This window comes from Erithacus rubecula (genome assembly GCF_903797595.1).
Source record: "Erithacus rubecula genome assembly, chromosome: 1".
In the NCBI taxonomy this organism is placed as follows: Eukaryota; Metazoa; Chordata; class Aves; order Passeriformes; family Muscicapidae; genus Erithacus; species Erithacus rubecula.
In genome coordinates this window covers 16533120-16561050 of record NC_136658.1, presented here as the reverse complement: position 1 = coordinate 16561050, position 27931 = coordinate 16533120, and the positions used below count along the sequence as shown (strand labels likewise).

The 27931-nt window shown below is 43.2% G+C and overlaps 1 protein-coding gene across 1 annotated transcript in view; it reads left to right on the top strand.

Moving 5' to 3' along the window:
• The first annotated feature begins 433 nt into the window (after positions 1–433).
• The window catches only part of BBX (BBX high mobility group box domain containing), a 138514-nt gene continuing 111016 nt past the window's right edge, over positions 434–27931 (top strand). Inside the window, 2 exon segments of the mRNA XM_079318831.1 lie at positions 434–553; positions 3764–3836. The gene's annotated coding sequence lies outside the window, so the exon portion shown is untranslated.

Sequence of the window (27931 nt, the reverse complement as noted above, 5' to 3'; positions counted from 1 at the left end):
GCGCTGCCTCCCGCAACTCCTGCCTCGCCGTGCTGTGGCCTCTGAACGAAACTCGCCCAACTCGGCCGAGTAAGTTACCGGGGGGGTGCTCGGGGTGCGCGGGGCCGGGCCGAGCCCGCACCCCGCTACCCCGCGGAGCTGCCCAGGGCAGGCGTAGTTTACTCTCGCCAATGGACAGTGGCTGCCGGCGCGGCGGCCGGCACGGCTCCGCGCTGCCCCGGGCGGTCCCCGCTCTCTGCCCCGCTCGGGCACCGCCGCCGGGGGCTCCGCGCAGCCTGCGAGGGGCAGCGCGGCGATCTTTGTGTGAGTGTGTGCGGGGAGTGTGAGCCGGCGGCTCCCTCGCGGGCCGCGGGTGTAACGGCAGCGCTGAGTGGCCGGCGGGCCCGTCGCTCAGCGCGCCGGCCAATGGCGGGGCGCCTTATATCGTGGGGAGTGTTGTGGCGCTGCCCGGGTTGCATGGCTCTGTGTGGAGCCGCGTTCCGCGGGCGCCGAGGCGGAGGGGCTGCGCTGCGAGCCGCGGCCGGGCCAGCGGCGCGGTGCGCACCCCGCCGAGGTGAGTGCCCCCGCCCGCCGAGCCGCGCCGGGCGGGCGGAGATGGGCAGCGGCAGCCAGGGAGGGAGAGGACGAGATGGGGAGAGGGGTGCCCTCGCCCCACGCTCCGCGCCCCAGCGGCGGAGCAGCTCCCCGCGCCCCTCCTGCGGCGCTGGCGGACGGGAGGCAGGCGCGGAGCTTCCTCTGCCCGGCGCGGCGGCTGCCGCGGCTCCCAGTCACTTTTCCTCCCTCTTGCCAGCCCTGCCTTCGTTTTGAAAGTTTGGGCAGTGGAGGACGGGTGGGTTGGTGCCGCCAGCCCTCCGCCCGGCCGGGAGGGCAGGGGTGACCGGGGGGTGCTTGACGGGGAGGGGGCCAAGCGGATCGCGATACAGCGCAGGGCATTTAAAACATCAGCGAGCCGAGCCCGAGAGGCGGCGGGGGTAGGCCAGCCAGTGCCAGGCTGCGTTTGAAACCAGGCACCTCTCGCCGCCACACAGAGAGGCAAGAGCAGCGGCGGAGAGAGGAAGGGGAAGGAGGGCGAGGAGGAGGAGGGATGGCCACCGGCCGCCGCTCGGTGCGTGCCTCCGGGGGGGACTTGACAGGGAAATCGCGGCAGACAGAAACGAAACTTCATCCCGAGGGGCGGCGAGGCGCGGGGGAGAGTGCGCGGATCGGTATCGGCTGCCGCCGGCCTGGGGGGCTCCGCGCCGCCGCCGCCGGGAGAAAGGGCGGGGGGGATATAAAACCGGAGAGGGGGAAGCAGCCGATCCAGCGGCCGCACGGGGAGCGGGGAGGAAAAACCCCGGCGCCGACCCCGACAACAACAGCGGCGGCCGGGCTCGGCCGGAGAGTTGGGCTGTACGTTTTCCGGTAGTCATCGGCGATGCACCCGGGGCGGCGGCGGCCCCGGTGGGCAGCGGGGGGGCGGGCGGGCGGCCCTGCCGGAGTTTCGCGTGGATGCGGGATTATGTTGTGTCAATAAGTTTAAGGTGGAGAGGGAGAAAAGGGAGGGAGGAAGGCGGGCGGGGGCCGGGGGGAGGTGGCGGCAGGCCTCGGCCGCGCGAAGTCCTATTTCTGAAGGTAAGTTGTGACATTGGGTGGTCGCGATGACAGAAAACTTGGTGAGGGGCGCCTTGGGGAGGGGGCGGCCGCCTCGGGAGGGTCTCTCCCGGCCGCCGGGAGCCGGATGGGTGCTCGGCTGTTATTTGCTGCTGCGAGATCGGGTCGCTGGTAAATTACAGAAAGCAGCCCTCCTCCTCCTCCTCCTCCCCCCGCTCCCCGCCAGGCGCTTCGCTCTTCCTCCTCTCGGGTTTATTTGCAATGTATGAAACTTGCATGGCTGTGAGGAGAGCCGATCCAGTGTGGGTTTGCGAGGAGGAGGAGGAGGAGGACGGGGAAGGAAGGGTTGGAGGCAGGGGAGAAGGAGGCAGTCGCGCTAATCCCGGGCGCCGCACGGCAGCAGGTTTGCGTTAGGAATATCGGTGGCAGCCCGCTGCCGCCGCTGAATGAGGAAGGTAAAACGAAGCGATGCGAGAGCCGCCGAGGCGACATGCACGGCGGCGGGGCGAGAGGCACCGGCAGGCGGCTGCCCGCCCCCTCCCTCCCTGCCTGCTGCCTCCTCCCTCCCTCCCCGCCGGGGCGGGGAAGGACCGTGCCCGGGTCTCCCCCGCTCGCCGCCAGCCGAGCCGGGGGGCCGCGGGGCTTTAACCGTGTGCGGGGCGGATTCGCCACTTTTTCCGGGGGAGGCCCGCGGTTAAAAGTTTTCTGCGGAGGTGAGTGTGTGCGGGGAGGCCGGGGCGCCGCCAGGCCGGCGGTGGTCACTCGGGCCTGGGGCGCCGAAACCATTGCCCGTCCTGCTGGTGACACGTCCAAGTCCCGCAGCCCGGCGGGGCGGCGGAGGGGGCCCGGCTCGGCCGCCGGGGCAGGGACGGGGTGCCGGTCTCCATGTGGTCTCTCCCGGCGGCGGCACCTCCTCCCCGGTGGCAGCGGCGGCGGCGGCAGCGGGATCATCGCCCGGGCCCGCGGGGAGGAGGAGGGGAGCAGCAGGGAGGTGTTTGCTGCCAGCCTGCCTCGCCGGAGCCCGCCGGGGAGGGCAGCTGGGAGGGCCGGGGAGCCCCCAGCGCCGCCGCCCCTTCCCTGCGCGCCCGCCCGCCCCCAAAGGTGTTGTGCAGACTTTTCCCCCGGGAGGGTGAGATTTATGCGCTGCATTATTGCTCCTCTCCTCCCCCCTCAAAGCAAGATGGACTCTCTCGTCTCTCTCTCTCACTCACTCTCTCCCTCTCTCTCGTTCGCTCCCCCTCTCCCTGTGTCTTGTCAGCCTTCAAGATCGACATTTTGTAACTAGGATGCAAACTTGATGGTGACCGGGGGCGGGGGGCGCGGGGGGGGAGACGGGGAAAACCCTGGGTCGCGGCGGTCTTTCTCCATATTTAATACCTTTTCTTTCCACCGCACCCCGGAGCCCGGATTCCGGTGGCCCTACACTTCGCACGGGCGGGGGTGGGCGGAGGGCGGGCGGCGGCTGCGAGCGGCGCTGCCCCCGCGGCGGCCGGGGGTCGCTCCCCGCGGGCTGCGGTGGCGGAGGGGCGGCGGGGCGGCCGGTCCGGGGGCAGCGGGCATTACCTGGACTGTGCTCCAGCCCTGCTGCCTTCGTCCGTCCCCCTCTCTGTCTCTTTCCCCGGGTGGATCTCGTACCTGCGGTCTGGCGGCTTATTCGTGTTGTTAATTTCTGCGTTGTTTGGCTTATCCACGCGCGGGGATTGGTCGCTCACTTGTGTAAGTTCCCAGGGGTTATTGTTATGTATGCCTCCTTGCAGATGGTGGGCAACTTTCTGTCTTTTATTTTGGCAATGCATGCGAGTATTGCTGTGTGTCCGTGTAAATAATTACGTGATGCATCCCTGTGTGTGTGTGTGTATCTGTGCGCGCTCATAAACATGCATCCGCGTGAGAGAGAGAGAGAGGAAAAATAACCCACCCTGCTGATGCACACTCGGATGATTTGCTCCATTTGCCCACTCCTAGTGCCCTGTAAAGACACGGTGCATCTTTTGTTTGCTCCCTACAGTTTCCTGCGACTGTCATCTTGTTTTAATGACAACTTAGCTGGGATGGGGTGAGGAGGAAGCAAGTTTCAAGTTTTGGGATCTCTTCTCTTGTTGGCGATGTGGTGAGTTGCAATATTGTAAAATCATGGTGTGCTGATGATGTGCCTTTATTTGATACTTTATAGGTCACTATCACATGACAAAGGCTTTGAGACAGCTTCATCTTCATCTGTCTGTAATTTCCATTTGCCTTCCTGGGTAAGTATGTACACGTGAAAAAAGAACTTGATTGTTATTGATAAGATAGAGGTCCTTGTGCTGCTACTTTTTATGAGGAAGATGCTTGTTCTGGTTTTAGCACCTCTGAAAACGTGCATTCTCCAGGTGTAGAGGTGCCTCCAAGTAACTTCGAATTAAAGGGTTGTGCATATTCAGATCTCTCTTCACTTATTTTTTTATTCTAGTGTTTTTCTTTCCCATTAAACTTGGTAGAGATAATCAACTGATTGACTAAGGGCAAAAGTTTTAAACCAAAGTAACATTAGAATATGCAAAGTGCAACACAGGTCGAAAATTTAATGAGAGTGTAAAGTCCTTTTAAAATTCGGTGGTAGAAAAGTATGAGAGTGTAAACTGAATAGGTAATTAGAAAACTCTGGAGGTCAAGAATCAGTGAGAAGTTTAGCAGAGCTGTGATGCTGCTGCAACAGGAGTTCATTCAGTTTTAACATGTAAACTGAGAGCTAATTAGAATTCCATTCATGCTCATTCTGTGTTACTGTTTTTTCTTTTGGCATTGATGAATGCAGATACCAATCAATTTGAAATATGTATCTTAGTGACTAATTTATTAGTATTCCTAAACTTTCAGGTGCACAGCATTGTGTGTTTTTTTTTTTTTTTAATCTGCATGCTGGGAGAAGTTTTATTATAACTTTTGAAGAGTTTGACACCTTTTAAGCTGAAGTGGAAGTGGTATTTTAAAGAAGAGGTTTTACATTTTTGGGGTCACATTTATGGTTGACATAAAATGAGTGGCTTCTCATACAATTGCCCATGGTGCCACTGACCTGCATTTGTCCCAAAATTGGAAATGGGAGATAGCATTTCTTCTTGGTACTATTCTGCACATATTTAAAAACAAGGCAAGATGTGTATTTGGGGTAAGCTTAGTACTCATAAATGCGAATGATTAATAACATACTCTTGACCTTTTGCAGGCAGTGTATAGCAGACATAGAGTAAGTGATGGTGCCAAGCATGCTGACTTGAAGGGGACTGTTGACAGCAGCTGTTCTGGTGTGATGTTATGACCACAAAGCTAGTGTTAAGGCTGGGATAACCACTGTGGGCTGTTGGTTTGAAAGGAGAATTTGGCTGTTCTCCAGTTCCTGCAGATTTGCACCCAAATTTCAGGTTTTTGGATTTTGTGTGCAGTGTGGTTGGTATGTGCAGGTCTCAGAGTATAAACACCAAGTTCAGCTGATGGAATTTTTTTTATGACAGACTAGTTGCTTAGGAGAATACTGCTTTTGGCTTTATAGTATTACCTTTTAGCATTATGACAAGTATTGTTCTTTGAAGAGTAATTGGTGCAACATTTTTTTCCAAGTAAAAATGCATCTGGAAATTCAAAACTGGCAGATAGGCTTCAAAATGTTGATCAGGGCAGAATAGGAATTTACTGATTTCTGAACTTAATTTTCTGTGTTTTCAGTTAAGAGGCACAGGAGAGTGCTATAAGTGCTAAGGACATCTTCGTTATTTGAAGTAATAGTAAAGGATGCTGAACAAGAATAGTTCAGAGACCTTGATGCAGGTCTTGTGTCATTATCTGGTTTTAGTTTTGTTATGAAGTCTTTTGGATGTGTGGAATGTTGATCTGGCAGTGAAGTGGTGATCATAATCTTCCCACACTTGGAGAGGAGTGGACCTTGGTTTTGTGCATAGTGGTAAATGTATGTCACACCTGATGTTGAACTGGCTTGAACAAAGGAAGAGACAGGGTATTTTTTTAATGAAAAAGGCGTAATAGGAGCTTTAGAGGAAGAGAAGAAATAAATTTCCTTGTAGCTTAAAAAAAAAGGCAATGAAAGTAATGCACCTAGTTAAGGTGAGAATAGAGATTTTGTTTGATTTGTCTATGACAAGAAATCTCCATTTACTTTAGGGATCTTTTATTTTGGTAAAGGGGAAGATTTCGCTTATTACACAGTTCTCACTAAAGTAACTGTGTATGAATGGGTTTTAGTCATTCAGTCTTGATGTGCAGGAGTTCTGGTTTGCTTGGCGAGTGCCAGTGCAGGGCTGGTGTGTCACAAGATAGGTGATGAGCTGCTTAGCAAGAGGTCTTTTGGATGCTTTAAAAATTGGCCCAAGCTCTCAAAAGTTTGTTGCACACTACTGTCCCTCTCGGCACAGCAAGCTGATAAGCCATGTCAAGCAGGCATGTAATTTAACAGAAACGTAGCTGGTTTCTGTATGAAGGTAAATTCAGAATATTTAAGAAGCTTGCCTTTGACACTTTGGAGTTCTTTTGGGGGCTGCTTGCTGTAAGCTCATTGCCTGCAGAACTTCCATTGGCTTCAGGAGGAGGTTTATTTAGGAAAGGAGTGTAGGAGTGATGGTGAGAGGAATTTGTCCATATTTATTTTTCTCTTCAAGGAAGAAAACCTTTCTCTTTCATAGCTGTTGTGTGAATAATTAAAGATATTAAATGTCAGTTTTCCACATAAAATATCAGAGGTAATCATGCCATTATTTTATAACTAATGTTTTTCCTGTTCATCCGGAATGCTCTTAATACACTTTGTTGGTAAATTAGCGGTTCCGTAGCTGGCGATCCTTAAGCATGTGAATATCTCGAAGCAGATGACAAGTCTTGTTAAATTCACTGGTATGATTGCTTGCATTCAGAGCTCAAAGTTCTTCCAGGTTGCTGCTGCTCGTGGTCTGTGGGCTGAGGATGCGCAGTGTCTCTGGAGCTCGGGAACAGGGCGTTAGGCAGGGCAGTCTTCTGGCACAGAGCTGGGGAAGGAGTGCTGTGAAGAGACCAGATCTTGGCTGAGTGAGCTGGGATGAGGTGCTCTTCCACCTCGTGTGCTGGTGGAAAAGGTGCAGGTAAGGTCCGTGAGACCTGTGGTGTCCAAGGCTCTGCTGTGATGTGAAGTTTGTAAATGTACCTGCAATGGAATTGAACACCTGGGAGGTGAGACACTGCTTCTTTCAACAGTCCATGGCTTGTGCAGTGTTCAGATCCTCCTCTTTGTCTGAGGGCAGCTCCTTGGTGGAGGAGCTGAATTAAGTGAAATTAACTGAAACTCTCGTTTTAATTTTTGAGTGTGTTGCAGGTTGTCTCTGTGAACTCTGGCAAGTGATGTGGTCATAATCAGAAGTTGCTTTCCAAATTTTGGACCTGAGTCGGACTTCCTATGCCCTGTTGTGGGGATGGCCTGCTGTGGCCACCAGTGGAATCAGCAGCACAGCTTTGGCCCTGGTGGCTTCCAAGGTCTTTACTTTTAGAAACATAGCCATATGTCCCTTGGCCACTTCGAAATGGAGAGTAACAGTACTTGCCTATGTCATTAAATCATATGACACCTGTATATTGGGACAGTTTTCATGAGTGTTTTAATTTTTCTAAAGCAGTATAGATGTAGCTTACTGTAAACTTAATAATTTATGTTTTCATTATTATTTAGGGGTCAACAAAGCTGGATTGAGTTTATAATCGTATGTATTTCAAAGTATTCTTGAGAAGAAGTAGGTTAAAGTCATCCTTCTACCTTCTATAGTATTAAGTTTATTTATTTTCCCTCTACCACATTTCTCCCTTTTCTGGGGTATTATTGCCAGAGGGTTTTTTGTTCTGTTGCATGTCAAAAGATTGTTAGGACTTAGTTCCTTCTTTATTATTTTGTTGTGGGATTTTTTTTGCGATCAGTTATGATACAGTGTTTCTGTCTGAGAGTAGTGGGGTGAGTGTGGTCCTGGTGGACATGGGAATTTCACAAAAGACTCTTACAGCTGCCACCTTTTTGGATAGTTTCAGAAGTGATAAGATCTGAACCAGCCTAAGGATTACTCTGAATTTAAGAATGGCTTGATGGGCTGCTGTTTTGCGTTGCTTGAAAAAGAAAAAAACACATACTATTTTCTCAGTAATAGGGATATTATTAATAATTGGCAGTTGCAGGCCTTGCCTTATTTAGGTACTCCTGTCCTGTCTGGTGAAATACACAAGCCATACTGTAAACACACGCCTCAAGATCAAGGAACAATAATTTTTTTCCCAGTTTTAGGCATCTGAGATGAAAAGCTGTGAAGGAGCATAGGCTTGCCCACAGTCACTTAGCAGGTTAGCATTAGCAGGGAATGGAATAAAATCTGCATCTGACTCCTTAGTTTGGTGTCCATTCCCTTGGTGTATGCTACTGCTCTGGAGCTTTCCTGGTAAGCACCTGAATTGAGATATGAATAGTCTCACTGAATTCTGTGCCACTTGGACATCATCTGCTAATTCTCCACTTTCATTCATAATGCTGCTTAAAAAAAAAATCCCACCTTCAGAATGCTGTGAAGTTCCTGAGTTACAATTTGGTTATATTTATTGACAAGACAGTGTAAAGTAGGAGGACAGCTTACTTAAGATCTTTTGCCAGTAAGCATGGTATTTAAACTGCTGTTTATTGCAGTATTTATTATCCCTATTTATTTAATGCCAACTTTGTAAAGTTAATGTGAGGAAGAAAATGATTCTTCATAGTGAAGATTTTAAAATGTGGTTCATGTGAAATAGTTCTTCACAATTAAATTATTTTTTCATATTCATAATCTAATGCAAAATGACAACTGGTTTTCTTATAAAACGTGGAATTGACAAAAGCAGCTATTTTGGCACTCTGGCAATATTAAGATGAATAGGGTAACTTGCTTACTGAACTTTTATTTCTACAGGCAGTAAACATGTAAGATTTTCAGATCTGCTGTTTACTGCTGTTCTGTTACTTAAAAATTTGATGTAAAAATTGGAGGTGTATTTGAGGAGTACAGCACACTTTACTTAATGCCTGGGTGTAGACCTAATTGTAGTATTCTCACAATGGTAGCAGCATTTTATTATTTCTAATATTTACAAATTTAATTACCTAAAAAAATGAATCAACAGAGAGGAAAAGCATGGTTTTGACACTTTCCAGTGTTCCTGCTTTTTCCTTTCTAGCACACAAATGAGTAATGTAATAGCAAGTCCTTATGAGTGTGGACAATTCAGTATGTGAGAATAAACTAGCTTCAGGCATATCTGAGTACAAAGAAACCTAGTACAACAACATTTCAATTTTTTAGTGAGGGAAGGAAAGTTAACAGGATTTTATGAGGCTACACTAAGAAAATCAGTTGCTTAGGAAGCATGGAATTTTTATTGTCAGAAATCTTCCACGTGGGTGTCTCTACATAAGAGATTTTATAAAATGTAGCAAATGCTGAAAGTAAGAAGCAGCATTTTATTGACCCTTAATGTCACAGAGCCTCATTCAGCAAAGATAAAAGTAATTCAGTGGACTTGCACAACATGGGATCTGTGGAACTTAATGCAAGTGGAAGCTCTCTTGACCAGAAGCATATCAAGTCCTGTCTACACCTTTCCTTTCTGAGGGAAAGTGGAAGGTGTCTTCCCTCTGGATGTGCAGTGTTTTGTTTGGGGGTTTATGGCATTTTCTTTCTCAAAGGCATTATGTGTGTAGCAAATTGCCTGCTTTGAGACATTGTGGAATGCCCCTAACTGTGTTCCTGGCTATGCCATCACTTTCCTCTTACACTGGTGTAGCAACAGCAAGATTTCTGCCACCCTCCCTCCTGGGAGGGGCACTCCTGTGCTTCTGGAACTCCAAGGTCCCGGTGGCAGGGTTAGGCACACACATTACAGACCTGCTCCTTGGCTCTGTTGGTGAGACCTGAGCTGTCCCGTTGCAGGATTCACATGGGGAAGTCTTAATCCTGGTCCTGTGCCACTGCTGAGCTGGGTGAAGGGTTGGTGACTGTACCATGCTGCTGAGTGTCAGGCAGTGTTTCAGTGCTTGATGGCTTTCAACCAATACGTGTCAGTTCGTTCCCCAGTATGTTTTTTCTGCTGGCTACAATAAGAACTTTTAAACTTAAACTTTGTTAGAAGCTGTCTTTTTGTATGAGTATATTTTTCATTTATACTCCTGCCCTGCACAGTCTAGAGGTACCCAGCAATGGCAGTGGGGAAAGCACGTCACACAGTAATAACCAGGATTACATCTCTGCAGTAGACAAGTACATGTTTCCTCTTCAGCTCTTCTGTGAAACAAATGATTCTAACTTCTTGTTTGTGTATGTGAGAGAATGCATTGTTTCGTGGTTGCCAAAGCAATATTTGAGAGACTTCATGAGGAATTTGAAAGTGAAGCTGGATAAAGAAAACATTAGGTGAGAATGGAAGGAGTGAGGGAGGACTTGATTTCTTACCTCATTACATTTTTGTGGCTGGCCATGTTTCGGTTTGCTTTCCCTAAGTGGTGGTCTTTGAGCCACATCCTGCCTCCAGTGAGCTACAGTAAGCAGCATCGTGCTGCCTTATGGGGTGAAGCACAGGAACATCAGTTTCTTTTGACCTCATGGCTGAAGAGCTTGATCCTGCAGTTACAACTGGGCAGGTGAATTCCTGAACAAAAAGCCAGAACCAGACCTACATTAGCAATGTGCACCCCTTTGCAGGTTTGCTAGCTGAAGTTCCTGGTGGCCTGTAATTGCTCAGGAAAGCTGTGGATGTCACATTATTCTTAGTTAGTGATGTGCAGATAGTCCTGCCAGGGTCAGGCACCTGTTGTACTCGGTGATCAGCTCACAAGCCTGCAGGCCATCCCTTCCCTGATGGTGAGCCATGTAGGAAGTGCTGGGATAGAGACAGACATTGCTGAAACATGCTGAGTTCTTGTGAATGGGGAGAGGGTGGACGAGCATGAAGTGTGAGAATGCCATTTGGTAGATGATAAGTCTTCTGGCATGTAAGCCATTTTGTTCAAGTATGTTTGCTTCACAAGTTGGCTGTCTAGGGAAGGAAAGCATCCTGATGTACTGCAAATCAATGGTCAGAGATGATAGATTTGGAAAGAAGTACCATTTTCACCTCCACTTCATTGGTAAATCTGTCTTCAGCTGTTCTTTCTCTTTATAAAAGGTTTCTTTATATCCAAATTTCATGTTGAGTAGTGCAAACTTCCTGCCTAGCTCAGTTCTAATCAGTCAGTGTTCCGTGCCACAAACTTGTGAGGATGTAGTTCTTGTTTGAATATACGTGTAATTCTTTTTCTTAAGTTTTTATTTGTATTCCCTTTAATTTGTTTGAGATGCTCTTTCATACATTCTGTTGAACATCAATCATCAAGTGCTCGTAATGTATTTTGAAACAAGTATGCAAAATTGCAGCATGATCCTTCACTGATTACAGAACTATAGTATATGAATTAATAAGAAAATAAAACTAACATAATTAATTTCCAGCTGCTTTTGGAGAAACAGAGGTGTTTATAAGGGGAAATTTGGTGTGTGCAAATTAAAGAATGACAAAGATGGTAGCAAATATATTAATGCAGGCAATTATTCACAATTTACTTCCTCTGTTCTATTGATTAGAAATGTGTTTTAGTGCTGAAATTGTAAGCAGAAGCTCCAGTGCCATTCTTTTAAAATGGTTAGATTAAATAAAAAGCACAAGTGTCAGAAGTTGAGCAAGGGAAGGAAGTTTTTAACTTTATTTCTTAGCATGGAAGACCTTAAATAAGGGAAATAAATGACAGATAACTAAATATAAGGGTTGAGTTTTTCCATTTCTCATTTAATGAGATTTCCATTAACATGAGAGAGTTGCCATGTGTGTAAGACAATTTTTGAGTGTTTTTTCCTTGCATTCTCTTATATGTGCTTGTGCTCACTCAGCACTGTGTCCCAAAGCAGCAGAAGGTAAATAATGTCCAATTTTAAAAGTGACCCAGGCAGAATCTCACACTGAGTGCCTTAGCCATGGTTTGGTCCTTCAGAGTCCTTTGGAGGAAGCTGTTGAAGGGATCTGGATACTCAGTTGCTGGTTTTGAAATCCCTTAGTTTGCTGCTGTTCGAGGCTGGCCTGTTGCTCAGGTAGGAGCTTCAAACAAAGCTTTGGATCTGTGTGCCTGTGACTTCTTCCTGGTTTTTAATCGGCAAAGGAAGATCCTGCCCTCCTGAGAGATGTCTAGAGGAAATGGATTATTTATTTATACAGAGAAGAGGACTCTTGAGGATGTCCCTGTCGAGCTTTCTGTTTCGCTGCACCGTGTGCTGATGGGCCGAGGTGAGTTAGAGGATGCTGGAGTGCAGGGGGGGAAGCACCTGACAAAACTGACCAGATATTGTGTTTTGTCTAAGAAGTGTTCTGCTGATTTCTCTGCCAAAGCTGATGTGGTTTCTGTATGCAGTCTTGCTTTCCTGGATGGACCCACAGGGCTGCATTTGACGTTTGCTGTTACTTTTTGCAGAAAGAAGGAAGTCAAAATGAGAGGTGAAGCTGTCATCACAGACATCTCCATGCAGTGGGTTACATGAGAGAAGGGCACAGTTCTGGTCTACAGTGGGGACAATTTGTGTTCTCTTATTCAAGGATCCTAAAGGGGGAAAAAACCCAATCTTTGAGTGGGGGATGGTGTTTTGTGGAGTTCTAACAGGCTTTACAGAGGTTGAGTAGGGCTGAAGGAGAGAGTGGGGCAGGCACACTGAGAGCAGAGGAGGATTTTATGCCTCCTATTCCTTGTGAGCCCCTCTGTGCATACACTCGTGTCTGCTGCCTTGACATTCCAGTTATACCTATTGAATTGATTTAAATCAGGATTTCACTCAATAAACACTTGATTTCAATCGGTGCTTGTAGTCTCATTTTGCTTTGGTATTTTTGAGCAGTCTCTATTGGTAGACAACCATTAAAATATGTTGCTAAATTTAGCCTTTACACTAAATTAGGCGCTACTTTTGTTATTTCAGAGCATGCACTGTACACTTCTTAAGTGATTTCATGGCCTATGTGCATTTATCTAGATTGCAACTGTTAAAGTTTTTGTTTAGGACACGGCAAGTTGTGCCTTTTTTTGATTGTGGCCTATAAAAATGTCCTACTTAATAAAATTACACTGATGCACAAACACACAAGTAAATGCAAATAGATTTTGCACCTAAAATAAAAGTAAGGTATTATCCCTGGTAAGGTAACTGATTCTGCTTAACCAAATGCAAGCTTTTAGAACTAACAGAACACAAACTTCTTTGTTTTCTCAGAAGAGAAGGAAACAAATAATCTTACTCTTTCAATTCCCAGTCAGTTTCCCGGCTTTACAGGAAGTGCCATTGAGTGACTGACGGAGCAAAGACTGCAGAGGCAATGGAAGGTGTTAGTTTCAGGTAACTTAGTTCTAAACTAAGGAAGACTTACCTGTTGAGTCTTTGAGCTTTGTTTACAGTTTTGACATCAAACATTTGCAATTTATTGTAATTTAATATATATCAAATTACACAATATTACAGTGGAATTTAATAGTGGCTTGTAATAATTTAAAGGCAAATTGCAATTAGGTGTTTTTTTGTTAAAATACATCTAGCAACAATAACATCCGAAATGTGGATATGATTTCTTTGTTCAGAAAGAGTTCATTTGTAACAGTATCTGTTTCTGCTAAGGAGAATATATTTTTTTTAGATGTCTTTAGCATCTATTACCCAATTCCTGTTTGTAATAGCAGATGCCTTGGGCAGTATCTTCTGCCATTAAGGAAGGCAGAGTAGCTCACTAGGTAATACTGTGACCATATTAATTTTTTTTTTTGTGGGTTCTAGACCCCTCTGTAGCTTCTAAAAGGTAAAGATCAACAGATCTCTGTTTACACAAATATATACTTAACATTAAAAAACTAATTCTTTTTAATTTGCTGTTACAAGCTTCCCTTTTGACTGTGTGACATGTGATTGTGATTTTAATGGTTGAGAGGGTACTTTACAACATTCAGGAAGGAATCTAGTACTGCTGATGAGAGAAAGCAAAACATGAAACCAAGTTATTACTGGATGCTGCATGTATTGCTAATGTATTACAGGGAAAAGAAGGAAAAAAATTGATATATATACCATGGCAACTCTGTGGCTGTCACAAATTCTAACCCCCACCCTACCAAAATATTAATAGCATCTGAGCAGTCAAAGAGCTTGATAACATGTATTGACTCTGCAGCTCCACGCATTTTTTTCTGCAGCAGGGGAACTGTGTAGCAGTATTTGTGACCATTAAGGAATGCAGAGTTAGATCTCAGGTAGGAGAAGAGTTGTGCTCAGAAATGCAGAGTGTGCCTGAGGCCTGGTAATACTGTTACACAACTGTGTACAAATGCAGTTTTGCCCCTGCCACACAAAAAGGAGGAGTTACACACTTCCAGAAGTGGTTTTATGGCCTTCACTCCCCGGTGCAGACATAGGTTTCATGATCCTTTGTTCTGTTTTTCTGTATTCTTTTATATCAATGTATAAGGTATTCGAAGTCTCAGCAGTTATTGTGGTCTAGTAGAACTAAATATGATAAGATTAGAAAGCTGAATAGAAATCAGAGGAAAATTGAAGCAAAGGTCAAATTATTATTGCAGGTTGCAAATGTTTAAAGTGGTCAGTTTTTATAAAGAAATAAAAAGAAAACCTTCCTTAAAAATGGAAACAGGAAAATCACTGAGTATTTCTTGCTGTTAAGAGAACAAGCCAAAGTAAGATGAATCACTCATCCTGAAAGGGTCGTTGTTTTCATTTTCACATACATTTGATTCAAGATCAGTTAGAAAATAGTGTAGTCACATATTTAGGTAACTTTTTTTTGATGGGAGCTGTTTATTGCTGAAGCATTCATGTTTGCAACTGCTTTAAATCAATTAGCTTTTTTTAAACATAAGTGTTCCAGAAGAATGCTTTACTTCTCAGCCACTATGCTGCTCTTGTGGCACTCCACCTGAAGAACTGCATCCAGCTCTGGGATCCCCAGTATAATAAAGGCATGGACCTGTTGGAGCAAGTCCAGAGGAGGGGTATGCAGTTCATCATAGGGCTGCAGCACCTTTCCTATGAGAAAAGGCTGAGATTTTTCAATCTGGAGAAAACATGGCTCCAGGAAGACCTTGTAGCAGGTTGCCAGTACCTCATGTGGCCTATGAGAGAGATGGAGAGGGGCTTTTCATGACAGCATGTAGTGATAGGGCACAAGGGAATAGCTTGAAACTGAAAGAGGGTTGATTTAGATTGCATATTAAGAAGAAATTCTCTACTGTGAATGGAATGACTGCACAGGCTGCCCAAAGAAGTTATGGTTGCCCCATCCCTGGAAGTGTTCAAGGCCAGGCTGCATAGGGCTTGAGCAGCTTGGTCTAGTTGAAGGTGTCCCTGCCCATGGCTGGGGAGTTAGAATTAGATGACCTTTAGAGTCTCTTCCAACCCAAACCATTCTGTGATTCTACAATGTGGCTGATTTTATAATTACTGCATTTTCATAGGATTTAATTATTCTTGTCATAATTTGCTTCTTCCTCCCCACACCCTCCCCTTAGACATGTGAAATGTTGAGGCTTTCCTTCCCTTCAGAAAATAAGTATTGGAGCCAAGATTTTATCAGGAGAATCAGTGTCTTTGACAGTGTTCTGTCTGAAATCTCTCAGTGAAACCTATTAATCTGCACGTGCTTAGCAGTGTTCTTCTGCTAGGTTACACTGAAATGGAGTAGTGGTCAGGCTGAAAAATCTGGATGTAAATTTGGTCTCAAATCAGAATTGATGTGAGCTTGTGCAATTCCACTGAGGCTGCTGAACAGAATTGGTTGTGTTAGTCTGAGAGATTGTGGCAAAACCAGTTAGGAGAAGTAGCACTTGATCAGAAGAATGAAACACCCTCAGTCCTTTTTATTTTTTATAGGGGGCAGGGGTGGCAGTGGGTAATGGTGGTCGTGGTGTCTCATCACTGCAATTAAAACTCACTTTTTTCTCTTTCTTTGGAGAGGTAGTCAGATGGATGAAATAATCGTCAGTCCATATTTAGATGATGGGCCAGTCTGTTTTTTGAAGCAGTTTTAAACTGAGGAACCAGAGGCATTTGTGTTAGTGCTGAACCACAGTAGTGTCTCTGCCAAGCAGTCTGCTTTTGTGGTGGCTCTAGCCAAGCATAGAGGGTGTGGAAAAGCAGGTGCACTGTCTTAGCCTGAGCACTCCAAGTTTGTGTAAGGTAAACTGCAGAGGAATGTCCTTTGCAAAGTATCATAAGTGTTGTGCACTGTCTGCAAAACAGATTCTGTTGTTTCCCCAAGTATTTCTCCCACACACCAAAAGTGACAGGGGCAGCTTACCATATGTGTGATTTCCCTCATCCTCTATCCAAAAAAGAGCTATGCTGTTGCCCAGGAGCTGCACTCCATTAGGTGTAATCACTGTCATGCTGAGTTCAGTGAGAACTTTGTTACAGACTTCAATGGAAATAAAGATTTTTCTTACAAGTCAGAATTTATGGATATCATTGAGGTTTCTTGAACGATCATCTGTGCTTTACCAATATAATGACACTGATGATTTCCCAGTTTCACAAATGTGATTGAAATAAAGGTAGAGTATGCCACTAGAGCCTTTTCAGCTACAGAGATCAAATAAAGCAGTTTCACCATTTACAAACTTGGAGTGGTGATAGCTTCTTCCTGTGTAAAGTGTTGTGCAGTTTCTGAAAGAAAAGCTTGTGAGTAGCAGGGCAGAAAGTTGAGAAGAGTTGTTGGATGGGGTTTTTTTGTTGTTGTTGTTTTTTTTTGTTTTTGTTGTTGTTAGCTCTGTCAGGGTAAAATGGCAGTTATGTTAATTGTAGCTGTTGATTAGTGCCTGGGAAAAATTTTGCACTGAGTCTCCGTGTTGTTTGATTGTAAAAATCTAGAAAAATATTTTTCTGCTTCTTTCTCTTGAGAAATGGACTTCAGGTCCATCCTACCAGAGAATTAAAATAATTCTGAACAGGTATATAACAAAATCTTTTAAGAGTGTATACTGTAAAACACTGGTAGTGTTGTCTGTTGTATATTACATATTTTATTAAACAGCATGTTTTTAGGGTGTAATAAAATTTTACTCTTCTGTTGTATGATTTGCAGGCATCAACTAACTGCATTTTACAAATGTTTCAGAACCAGTGCTATCCATCCCCATTTTGCAGATTGCAGAGTAGACTCAGGGATATTCAGGTAAGACCACATGACTGGTGGCAGAATCAACTACAGAATTCATAAACTTCTTGGAAGTTCTTACATGACTGTTAAACTTACTACACCAACTGCCTCTTTGTTACTAAAATATCTGCCCTATGCACATTACTTGGTGAAAAAATGGTGGGGAACTGTTACCTGTTGATCTCTAGCTTACTGCTTGAGTACTTGGGAATTTAGAGACTTGAAAAATCTATTTGCATCCAAGTTCAGTTTAGGATTCTTCCTCCACATCTAAGAGCATGTGCTGCCTGATAGGAAAATACCTTTGCAAGTCAGAGCTTTTGGGACTGATATTTTTTTCTTCCAAGCCAAGGTCTCTTCTTAATACAGTTCTGTGTGAATATTGCCCTCTGTTCTTCTTAATTCTCTGAAAATGACATTTGCAAGGATGCATAGGCATGTTTTGTTTGTTGTACAGGATGTGTAAAGGTGATAGAAACATTTGTGCTGGTTCTAAGAACGAGCTAAAATGTCCTGTTACTCAGAAGGACTTCATAAACTCAGACTTTGTCTCTACCTACATATTTCAGTGTGTTCAGTTCAGCCCTTCAGCTGGACCTTCTTGCTCTAAGGTTTGGCACAAGTGGCCTGGAAGGAAGTCTGGGGTTTTACATGGTACTTAGTGATTCAGGTGCCAAGTTTGAACTTGTAGTTTTGTATTGGATCAGTAGCAAGCAAGCCTAGTGATTGTCTTTCAAAGCAGATTAAGACTGAGAATCCATGGATCTTGTGCTTTCGTTTCTTAGAACAGTTCAGGACTGTGGACTTGAGTGTACCTAGGGTTTTAAATGACTTCTGTTTTCTCAGTTGATATACAGTCTTGAGCATACCAGAATCTGATTTACAGAAAACTCTTAGTATCTTGTTCACCTTCTGGTTTCAAATCCAGCTATCTGTATGCTGTACTGTGAATCTGTAGATCCCAAGGGAATTATCTCCCATCCTTGTTCTATAGTTCCAGCCAGCACTATCAGGTATTTTAATTGCTGACCTTTTATTAAATGTTAACAAATTTTCATCTTTTGGACTGAGTTTTTTTTTTCTCTTTTGGGCTTATTCTTTCGACAGGGGGCTTGCAGGGTTATTCTAGTAATTCTATCTGCAGGAAAAAAGCCCTAAACAACTGAAAAAAATTCTAAAAAACCCCAACAAAACAAAAAATGGGAAAACGGTCTGTAGATTTTTAAGGAGCTTGTCCTGAAGAATGCTGGTCCTGCTTGCTGTCCAAAGAATTGATTTTTATTTCACAAATACAAAAGTTTTTTGTTTCATTCATTTTTAAGAATTGTGCTTCAGTTGTGGAGAGCACAAAGATCTTTATATACTTGATTATTTTAGGGCCCAGTCCTGCAATGCCTCTGTCATAGCAGTTTCCTTGAGCTGTTGCAACTGCAGGATTGAAGCTGTACATGCAGCTAATCTTACAGGGGCCTGATCTTGCTCTGAGACATTTTGGCACAGATCCTTGGGCACGTGCACAGTTCTGGGTAAGCTCTTGTGGCTTGGCATCAATGAAACAATGGTGAAGATGGATCTGATTGTGTATTCCAGTTGATGAAGCAGTGAGGTTCCTCTTGGAAAGCTCATAAAGCAGGCTATGTAAAGAAGTTTGTAAAGTCTGTAACCTGAGTGATTTTTAGAGGTGTTTCTCAAGAAGTAAGACAATTAGATTCAGAACTTTCCTCTTTTCTCCTTGAAATGTAAGGCTAGACAGTTGATAGTGAAAGTAGATCAATAAGAATATAGATAAAATAAAAAACAGAAGGAGCAAGTGGCCTAGTAGTGTTTGGTTTGTTTTGTGGGTTTTTGTTTGTTTTTAAAGACTTCTTTCTCCAGTAAGTACATGAATAGAGTAATTAATTTATGTAACTTCTTGGAAAGTTCCCTTAACAAAAGTTTGCAAAAGTCAAAGAATGTTTTTGTAGAAAAATAAATATTCTGAGAAAATGTAAAACAAATCTTAACCTGACAGCTAGGCAGTAGTGTTTCAGATGGGAGCCAGGCTTGAGCCATGTCATGACTCTTCCTTGACCTGGACCAGATGTTTTGTTTCTTCTTGGAGAACTCACAACTTTAAACAAAGGTAATGCTGGTCAGTTTTTGCTGCTGGTGTTCAGAATACTGTGCAGTGCTTTCAGGAAGAATTGAAAAATCATCAGGCACATTTCAGTCTGCTGCTGCTTGGGAGTCCTGTATTGTCAGGTCCAACTGAGTTACCAAGGAGAGCATGTCTAGTCTCAGGGTGTGTTTGTGTTTCCACTGTTTTCAAAGCATCCTGAAGAATAAGATGCTAGCTCAACTCTGGTACTGCAGTTAGACTGAAGTGGGCATGCAGACATGCAGAAAGTTAGCTCAGGGATCTTCCTGCCAGATTAGTAATGCAGCAGAATACAGGACTAGTAGAGAAATAAAATGAAAATAAAGTGATAGGCAGGATACTATTGCATCAAAATGGAATTTGTTATAAGGTCCTAGTATTTACTTCTTAAGCTTTATGGTGTTACTGAGACCTGCAGTGGGTGTTGGATCCAATCCCTTCTATTGCTAGAGTGTGCTATTTTTTTTTTCTCTGTAGCCAAGGACTGGAGGTGGCTCTTGAATGGACATCTGCAGTTACAGTGAGAATGACATAACATCAGGGCACTCCAGAGCAGGGAAAAATCTGAAGAAAAGCTCTGGGTAAGGAGGTGTTTGTATCCCTAACACCTGCAGTTAGGTAGAGAATAGTGGTGCCTGTCCTGTCTCTGCAAGGTGCTGGCTGTGTTGGGGCCAGGTAGAATATGCCCTGCAGTTCTGGTGCACTCATTACCCAGACTGATGACTTGTAGAGCTCCCTACCACATTGTCTGTCTGGATTTCCTGCAGTGAAGATTAGGGTAAGGGCAGCTGTGAGAGGAGCATTCTGGTGCCTTCCAGACTGCCAGGACACTGACATACCTCAGTCTGGGAGAGATTTTCAGTGTTGAAGCCAGAGGAGTGGTCAGAGATTGTCGTGAACACCTATGAGCTTTGCTTTTTAAGTTAATTGTGTGGCTACTAGGACCTTAAAATATATTTATGAGAAGAGATAAGAAGCTGTGTGTGGGGAAATGTGATGGCTTTCAAAGACAACCTCATTTCTGAAGTTACCAGAGAAGCTGGTGAGATCCTGAAACTTTCTATGTAAGAACATACAATTCATGTTCCTTAGGTATGCTGTGCCAATTGATTCATAGCCTGAAATTTTGTTATTGTTTCAGTCTTGAGCAAAAATTTATTCTATTTATGGATTTAAAAAGACTCTCCTGCTGTATTTCCTTTTGCTGTGGATTTGTAATTATTGTTCTTAAATCCATTTATGAACTAATAAAAGCCTTTGTTGGAGATGATTTGCTTTTGACATTGGGAAAAACTGTTCCTGTTTCAAGTCTGTTGACAGTTTTTTCTCTATCAGTAGGAAGTTCCAAGGAGTTAAGTTTGCTACAGTTGGCATCAAGTACACAGCATCATAGATCTCCCAAGTTCACTGAAGCAGTTGTGGGATGGTGTGGGGGGAAGAAGTGCTCCCTAAACTGGTCTTGCATTTTTGTGCATCTCTAACAAATCACTTGACTCCAAGAATAGACCCAGGAGCAGGTTTGTTGAGGCTGTTGATCAGGTTCATGGAGTTATATCATCTACAATCCTCTGTGTTCTTTCAGTTTTGATATTTGGAGCAGCAGAGGTTCGGCTTAAATAAAAAGAGAACCTCATCCTTTCTCAGTCATTGCAGCTGCTGTTGTCTTTTGCACCTCCACAAAGGTGAAGTGACAAATTACCTGTCAGAGGGACAGCAGACATGTTAGACATGAGGATGAGGATCCAGACATCTTCACCTTCTTGTTACTATAGTGCAAAAGTCTTTCTATTTCCAACTACCTAATTCTTTGGAGAACTCGACTCATTCATTAAGTTGGCCGTGTATGATAGAGGTGGTGCTGGATGAGGAGAGGAAAAACATAAACCAGGAAGTTTAAGTTGCAGTTACAAAAGTAAGTACATGGAATAAGGTCTTTTGGGAGAACTAAACATGTTATCACCATAAAAAAGGTTAAGCATATATGTAATTCTTTGAGACTGAGGTTATTATTTGGTTTCCAAATGCAAAGATGTTCAGTCTAAATTTGTATTATTTCTGTGTGGAATCTATTTTGAATATGTGAAATTTGCTAGTGGTGACAAGTATTTGATCATAATGTTATTTTAAACTTGGACGCATCAGCTTCCAAAACTTAGGATTCTTGACAGATATTTAAATATTTAAAACACCCTCTATAAGATCACTAAATCCAGCAGTTCAGCTATATAAACAATGCTAGGGATAATGAAGCAGAAAATATTCAAAATGGCATACCCTCTCCATAAATATTTCTCTCTTATTTCAACATTCACCAGGGTGAATCACAAGAAAAGTAACTCCCAAATGTTTATTTGCTCTAACTCACTAGTTTACTAATGATCCAGTCTTTCAGGGAAACTCATGAAGTCCCACAAGGTGGCAGGAGCTAACTGTTCTATACTAGACCATTGCGTGACCTGAAGGAAAATAAAGGTAATAAACTCATTTTACTAGTGGCGTGCATTTGGATCATAAGCTGGTTAGGTCAAAATTTCAAAGCCCCACCTTTGTGTTTCTTAGACTTCTGAATAATTTTGGCAAATTAACAGGATTCTATCCTCAAGAATCTTGCTTCCAGACAGACAATTCAAGGATTCTTACTTAGTCAACAAAACAGGGCCTTTATTTTCAGTAGGTGGTGGTAATTTGCTTATAATGTGCATTGTCACTGTAAGTAGAGAACAGGGATGAATCCATTCAGAAACTTGGTGATGAATGATGTTCACAGTTTAAGTAATTGGCAGTGAGTATCTCTAACTTGCAAACTCATATTGACACTGTGGAGAATGTTCATTATGAGTTGGGACACAGGGCTGAGGAACTGCAGAAGAAAAGGAATTCTCTGCTTCAGTGAAACTGCAGAGATATTTTACTTTGGAAACTGAAGAATCAAAATCGTGAAAAGTGTTAAGAGTTGGGGGATTATTGGCAGTAATTGAAATAGCTTATCCTTACTGGTGAGACAGTGTTGGCTAGTATATAGAACATAAGGCTAAGATTTTTTTTTTTTCTCTTACCAGTGCCCTAATCTTTATTTAGATTGGTGGAATTCTTTTCTTGCTTTTGTTTCCATGTACCTGCTGATGGGTCAGCACTTTCCTGAAACATTCTGTCATCAGGATGTAAAGCACAGCAAAAGAGCAAGTATGTCTCCTCAAAAGCATGATTTGAGACTTGTGGTTATATCCCCACACTTGCTTAACCTTGCAATTGGAGTTACAAGTCTCATTTTTTAAAAAAATCTCTCTGGCGTGCCTTAGAAATCCATGGACTTGAGGGTTTTAGTTGGCAGAAGTAACACTGAAAGAAACAGTAATAAGATGAAGTGATTTTCTCTGATTCAGTGGACTACAGTGTTGATTTGAGACTTGTGAATCTCTTGATTTGTGTTTAGAGAATTTTTTTTAAATGAGCTAATGTTCATTTTTGGGTTTTTTTTGAATGAGAGGATAAATACATATATTAACCAGTATCTTTGGGAATGTGAACAGTGCTGCTTAGGTGGACAGAGTGCAATTCAGTAGGACTAAGGTGAAACAGATTGGGTAGCTTTCTTAATCAGTAGACAGATACTAGGAGTAAAAATAATACAAATTTTATAAGAAATTAACTTTCTTCTTTGCCACTTGGTGTCAATTGCTTGTCATTATGATGTAGAAAATGTTTCTAAGCCATATAAGGTGAATGAAGTGGAAATCCTTCCATGCCTGATCTGAAGTAGTATTGATGGAAGGAACTTGCTGCACAATTGATTTTAAATGTTGACCTGCAGACCTGTTACACTAGTGTGTGTTTTCCAGTAAAATGCCTATGCCTCACTAGTGACAGGTGAACAGCCATATAGAGATGAGCATTCTCAGCCCTGCCAAAATAGGTGAGCTTCAGAAGCATTTAATTTTATGCCCCTATTTGCAGGAATGCTTGAAATTTATAAAAATCTTTGGGTTTAAAGTTGGCCTGAGTAATTTTAGTGGCTGCATTATGATTATACTTAGAATTTTAAGCAAAAATTCTGTGATTTTCAATGGTTACACCTTTCATTTGCCTCTAATTTGGAAGAAATTCTAGTTCTTACATAAACATCTTAAAATAATTATTAGAAAGTAAATATTTATCAATTCAGCATTTGATGAATATACTAGTAAAATTTGTTCAATGTAGTTAAAAAGGTGCATGATTTACAGAGTAATATCCCAGTAGGATCAGGACTCAGATCTGGATAATTAAGTAATTGAAACAAGCCTGGCTATATCTGTCATTTCTTCTGTTTGAAGTTTTCAGTCACTCAGGTGAGATAGATGCCTCACTTCCATTGGAACTCAGAAGCAGTGATGTGGCTTGCAGAGAGTTTGCTACTTCTGCCTGTTCAGAGCACTATGTCAGTTTGTAAAGTTTCAGGTTCTCACTATATAAAGTTTGATTCTTATGTTTCTTTATGCACAGCAAGTCAGTGCTCATGATAATACCAGGGTTAGAAAGAGAGTGCAAGCAACTCATTTTAATTTGACCACACAGTCAATACAGAAAAAGGCTCTGGAGTGTATGGTTATGTGTGTTCTTTTGGGCAGAGGAGAAGCTTTCCAGAGAGTAGTGGATGCTGGGGGATGGTGTTCCTCAGCAGTGGCAGATAAATGATCATGAGAGATACCTGCTTCATGGTGTATTTAAAATTGTTGCACTGAACTGAGAGGCTTAATGATGATTACTGGATGGTTTGGCAATTGATGGCAATTGCTGTATAATTCCAAATTAATGACAGTATTACTAGAGCAAACAGGTGGGAGGTGAAAAGGACTGAACAGGGCAAGTGCCAAACTTCTGCCAAACTCTGTCTTAAATGCCCCAACTGTTTGCTGACTTTGGTTAATTCAGGGACAATTGGAGTTACCCCATCCAGCAGATTCCCTGCTGAGGTGCTGAGTGCTTTTTCTTCTCTGTGACCAACTTGGGAATGCAAGGCGTCACTGGCCTCTGGTAAATGCCCAACTCAAGAAAGAGTCCAGGCAGACAAATGGGCAAATATATACTGCCTGTTTAGTAACTAAGCTAAGAGTTCTGTGCATCCCTCCCAAGTCTGATTTGAGGGATTTTGAGGTCTAGAGATTTGGCTGTGCAGCATGCAGGGGTTTTAAAGAAAAAGTGGAGAGATTCTGTATTATAAACTTTTTGGAAACACCTTGCTAAAATGTAGCATTTAAAAATGCATACTGATAAAACCTGGCATCATCTCAAATCTCAAGAGCGTGTCCCTGCATGGTTTTGGGGTTACCCAAGGGTTCTTTCAGTAAGGCAGAGGAAGTATCAGAATGGGTTTGGCAGTGATAGCATAGAGCTGTGAGCATGCTAGTTTAACTTGCATTGAGTAAGGGCAGGTTAGATTACACAGAGTAGGGCTGGGCTGCTGCACTTGGAGTTGCTGGTACTTGATTAGTTGGTTTAAATCAGGTTGCTGTGTCTAGGAGGTACCAAAACTATCGAGTCTCTGGGGCCAGTCACTGATGGTGGTGATGAGACAAGGACATGGCCTGGACTTTCCTTCAAGAGGCAAGATCTGGTTAGGCTGCAGTAACAACTCTCTGTGCTAGGAGGTTTCAAATTCTGTTTATGGATTTCTTTCAGAGCATTGGATGTTGAAAACAGTACTTTCTCTTGGGAAATGATTATTTAATTAACTGAGTATTTATTTTGATAATAAGTTTTGTTGTTGTTGAAAGTGAAAACTAGTTGGGGATAAGATCTGCTTATTAGAGGGCTTGTTCTTGGGTTTTATAGGAGTAGGGGAGGCAGGGGAAGATGAGCTTACTGCTTTTGGTGCTTGGGGCAGAATTTTTTCCCTGTTTTTCTGCCGTTTCTTAAAGAAGCTGTCATTTAGAGTCCTTGGGAATGTGTGGGAAATGGAGAAGTAAGCACTAAGGTCTCAGCCTGAGACCAAGTTACCTGTGCTTCTCTGAAGCATCCAATGTTTGCCAACTGATTTAGTATCAAGGCTGTGTTGAACATTTTCCTCAACCCTCCCTCCACTCTGGTAAAAAAAGTAACATTAGAAAAACCTAATAGAACAATTAGCAGCTGAAGATTTACATAGGTGTCTGTTGACAGGAGTTAATGTGTCTTTGTGGTTTATATAATGCATTGGCTTACAAGTGATGCTGTTAAATTCACAGGCCACATGTTCACCCAAGCAGAAGATCAAATTGTAATGCTGTAATCACTTTGATATAAATGTAAATGTTGAAGATGTTGAATTACACCAAAGCACCTGTTACAACAGTGTGTTGCTTCTAGAGGAGCACACTTACCCTTGCTCAGGTCTTTTCAGCACTGCTTTGGTTCTCCTGCCTTTTTTTGGGCTCTACCAGGCAGGGTCCCAAAGAGCAACAGTGGGGGTCAGCTAGTTGAGAGATGCAGGGATGCAGCTGATGACTTCTCTAGAGTTTAGCAGCAGCATCTGGGAGATTTTTGGTCTCCTATGGGCCAGTGTACCTCTCTGTTGCAGTTCAAAATGCAGTGGTGGAAAAGTAGCAGTGGGTCAGCTCTGCAACAACTGCATTTCACAACACCATATTTTTGTGTAAATATCTCTTACTGCTAACCTGTGTTTAACTTAAGGAGTGCAGGACAAGTGCTGGGATAGTAGAGTTTGTATGACTGGCAAGCCAGTGTTGTACCCTAATAAGTATAGTGACTCTTCTGCACATAGAGCAAGGACATGCTTGGGACCTGTAAAGCCTCCTTTGGTAAAGAGTAGCCTATCTTAAATCTATTCTTCCTGTCAGTTAAAAACAAGCAAAAACAAAGCCCCAAAAGTGTTTGCATATATTAATGCTGTTGCTGTGTTGTATTTATACAGGCAGCTATCTAACATGTAGATTAGAATCTGTGTTCCTTGCATTCATGCTGGAGTGGCAGGAAGAAACCCACCCTCTTCTATGGTGTCCCACACATGTATTTTAGACTTGAATGCAAGTAACCTGTATGATTTTTCTTGATGAAGAGATCTGCTGTATTATATGTGCAATATCACTTTGCATACTTCATTAAATTCTGGTGAGTGAACCTAGAATGCAGGAAAAATATTGGTTTGGGAGATATTTTTATTTTGGGAGGAGAGTTGCATTTTTGAAGTAAAATAGGAATTTTGACTTTTGGTAATCTGTTTTGTGTTCTCTTACAATAAAGTGAAGTGTTGTGTAATAACTTATTTTAACCCCTAGTCCCTCACAAACACTGTAGAGAAAACCACAGAACAGATGATAAAATAACACCATTCTTAAAAATTGAATGTGAAAAATTTAAAATTTTCTCATTTAGTTTTAGTGTGTGTACAAAACATAGAGAAACATTTAGAGGAGACCATGTAATAGCCACTGATTCACATCTGGCTTTGGTGTCAGGTCTTTAGACAAGAGCAGACATCCCAAGGGATGCAGATACTTTCAGCAGTGTTTTGCTCTGGTGTAAGAAAAGTAAGTAGTAAGTACTGGAGATGAAATGACACTTTTTTTGAAGTGAACAAATTTTGCTTTTGCAGAAGCATCTTGAGTTCACTTGGTTTGAAGTCATTCAGAGGAATTAGTTGCTGGTAAAACAAAAGAACAGGTAAAGATTGGGTGTCATCTCAGAAATCCATAGAGATAGTTGAAAATTTTTCTTTTTTTGCTGGATTTTCATGTTGGCTGCTGTATTTATACAGTGCTTTCATGCTGGCATAACCCCCCCTTCTTGTTTCCAGGGAGGAGTCCTCTGTCCTTGCTCACAGCTGTGGTGGCCTTGGCTGAGACCAGCCATCCTGCTGCAGCTCTGCTTCCCAGGGATGGCTGTGCCAGGCCAGCTGTTTGCAAACCATGATGTGTGCTGATGTACCCCTGCAGGCACCCTGGGGCAGGGTGGGAGCCTCTGCCAGAGGGCAGGGGGCTGTGGAGGTGGGAGAGCAGCCGTGGGTTAAAGCAGCGTAAGGACAGCTAAAGGTCAGGCAGGGTTTGCTCTTAAGTAAAACTGAATGAAAATTATTTCCCTGCTGCTTTTGCTGCCCTGCTTGCTCTTCCAGCAAGCATGTTTATGGAGGAAGATATAACCTGAATATGCCAGGAATGGGATGGCAACCCACCTGCAGGGACCTGACCTCTCCTCCATGCTTGCTCCCTCTCACTCAGTGCTGCCACAGAGACTGATCTCATCTCCTGCTGTGGCTGGCACAGCTGCCAGCTGTCCACAGATGCAGACAAAATATATTTCTTTAAGTCACTTCCCTGTTTTCTGAATCTTACCCACTTTGTTCTCCAACTTTTTCCAGTGCCTACAGAGGTCTGTCAGATTTTTGGACCTTAAAAGGAAAATCTAAAGGTTACAGATTACATCCCCAAATAAAGCTAAACCTCAGAATTCTGGCAAAAGTGACACCAGTGGGATCAAGCTCCAAAAATCTGAGCTCTAGTTCAGGTGCTCAAGTCTCACATGGCACTTGATCACTGTCTTAATATGTAAATGGGTGCCCAACTTTGGGCTTACTCATGTGCAAGCTAATACTGAAACCTGAAAAAAATTGCAAATGTTTCCTGAAAGCGGAACTCAAGCTGCTGTAAGAGTTTTTCAGCATTTCATTAAAATATGTTAAATTTGAAAGATTTATTTTCATATATATGAGGGTTTAAATTCAATGAAGTACTTAGTGAATGAGATGTGAAACTGGAGGGAGTGTGAGGTTTTTTTCCCTGAAGAAAAGATGACAACATTTAGACCCAAACACTAGAGGATTCTGTACAAACAATTGTACATACTCTAAAGGAAATATTCAAATAAATGGTTGTGTGTAGTGGCTGTTTCTAATTGAGCTTGATGTTTTATCACAATTAGTTTTCCATTTAGGAGGGAGGATAGGAACTATAAAACTTGATGCAAATTAGCGGA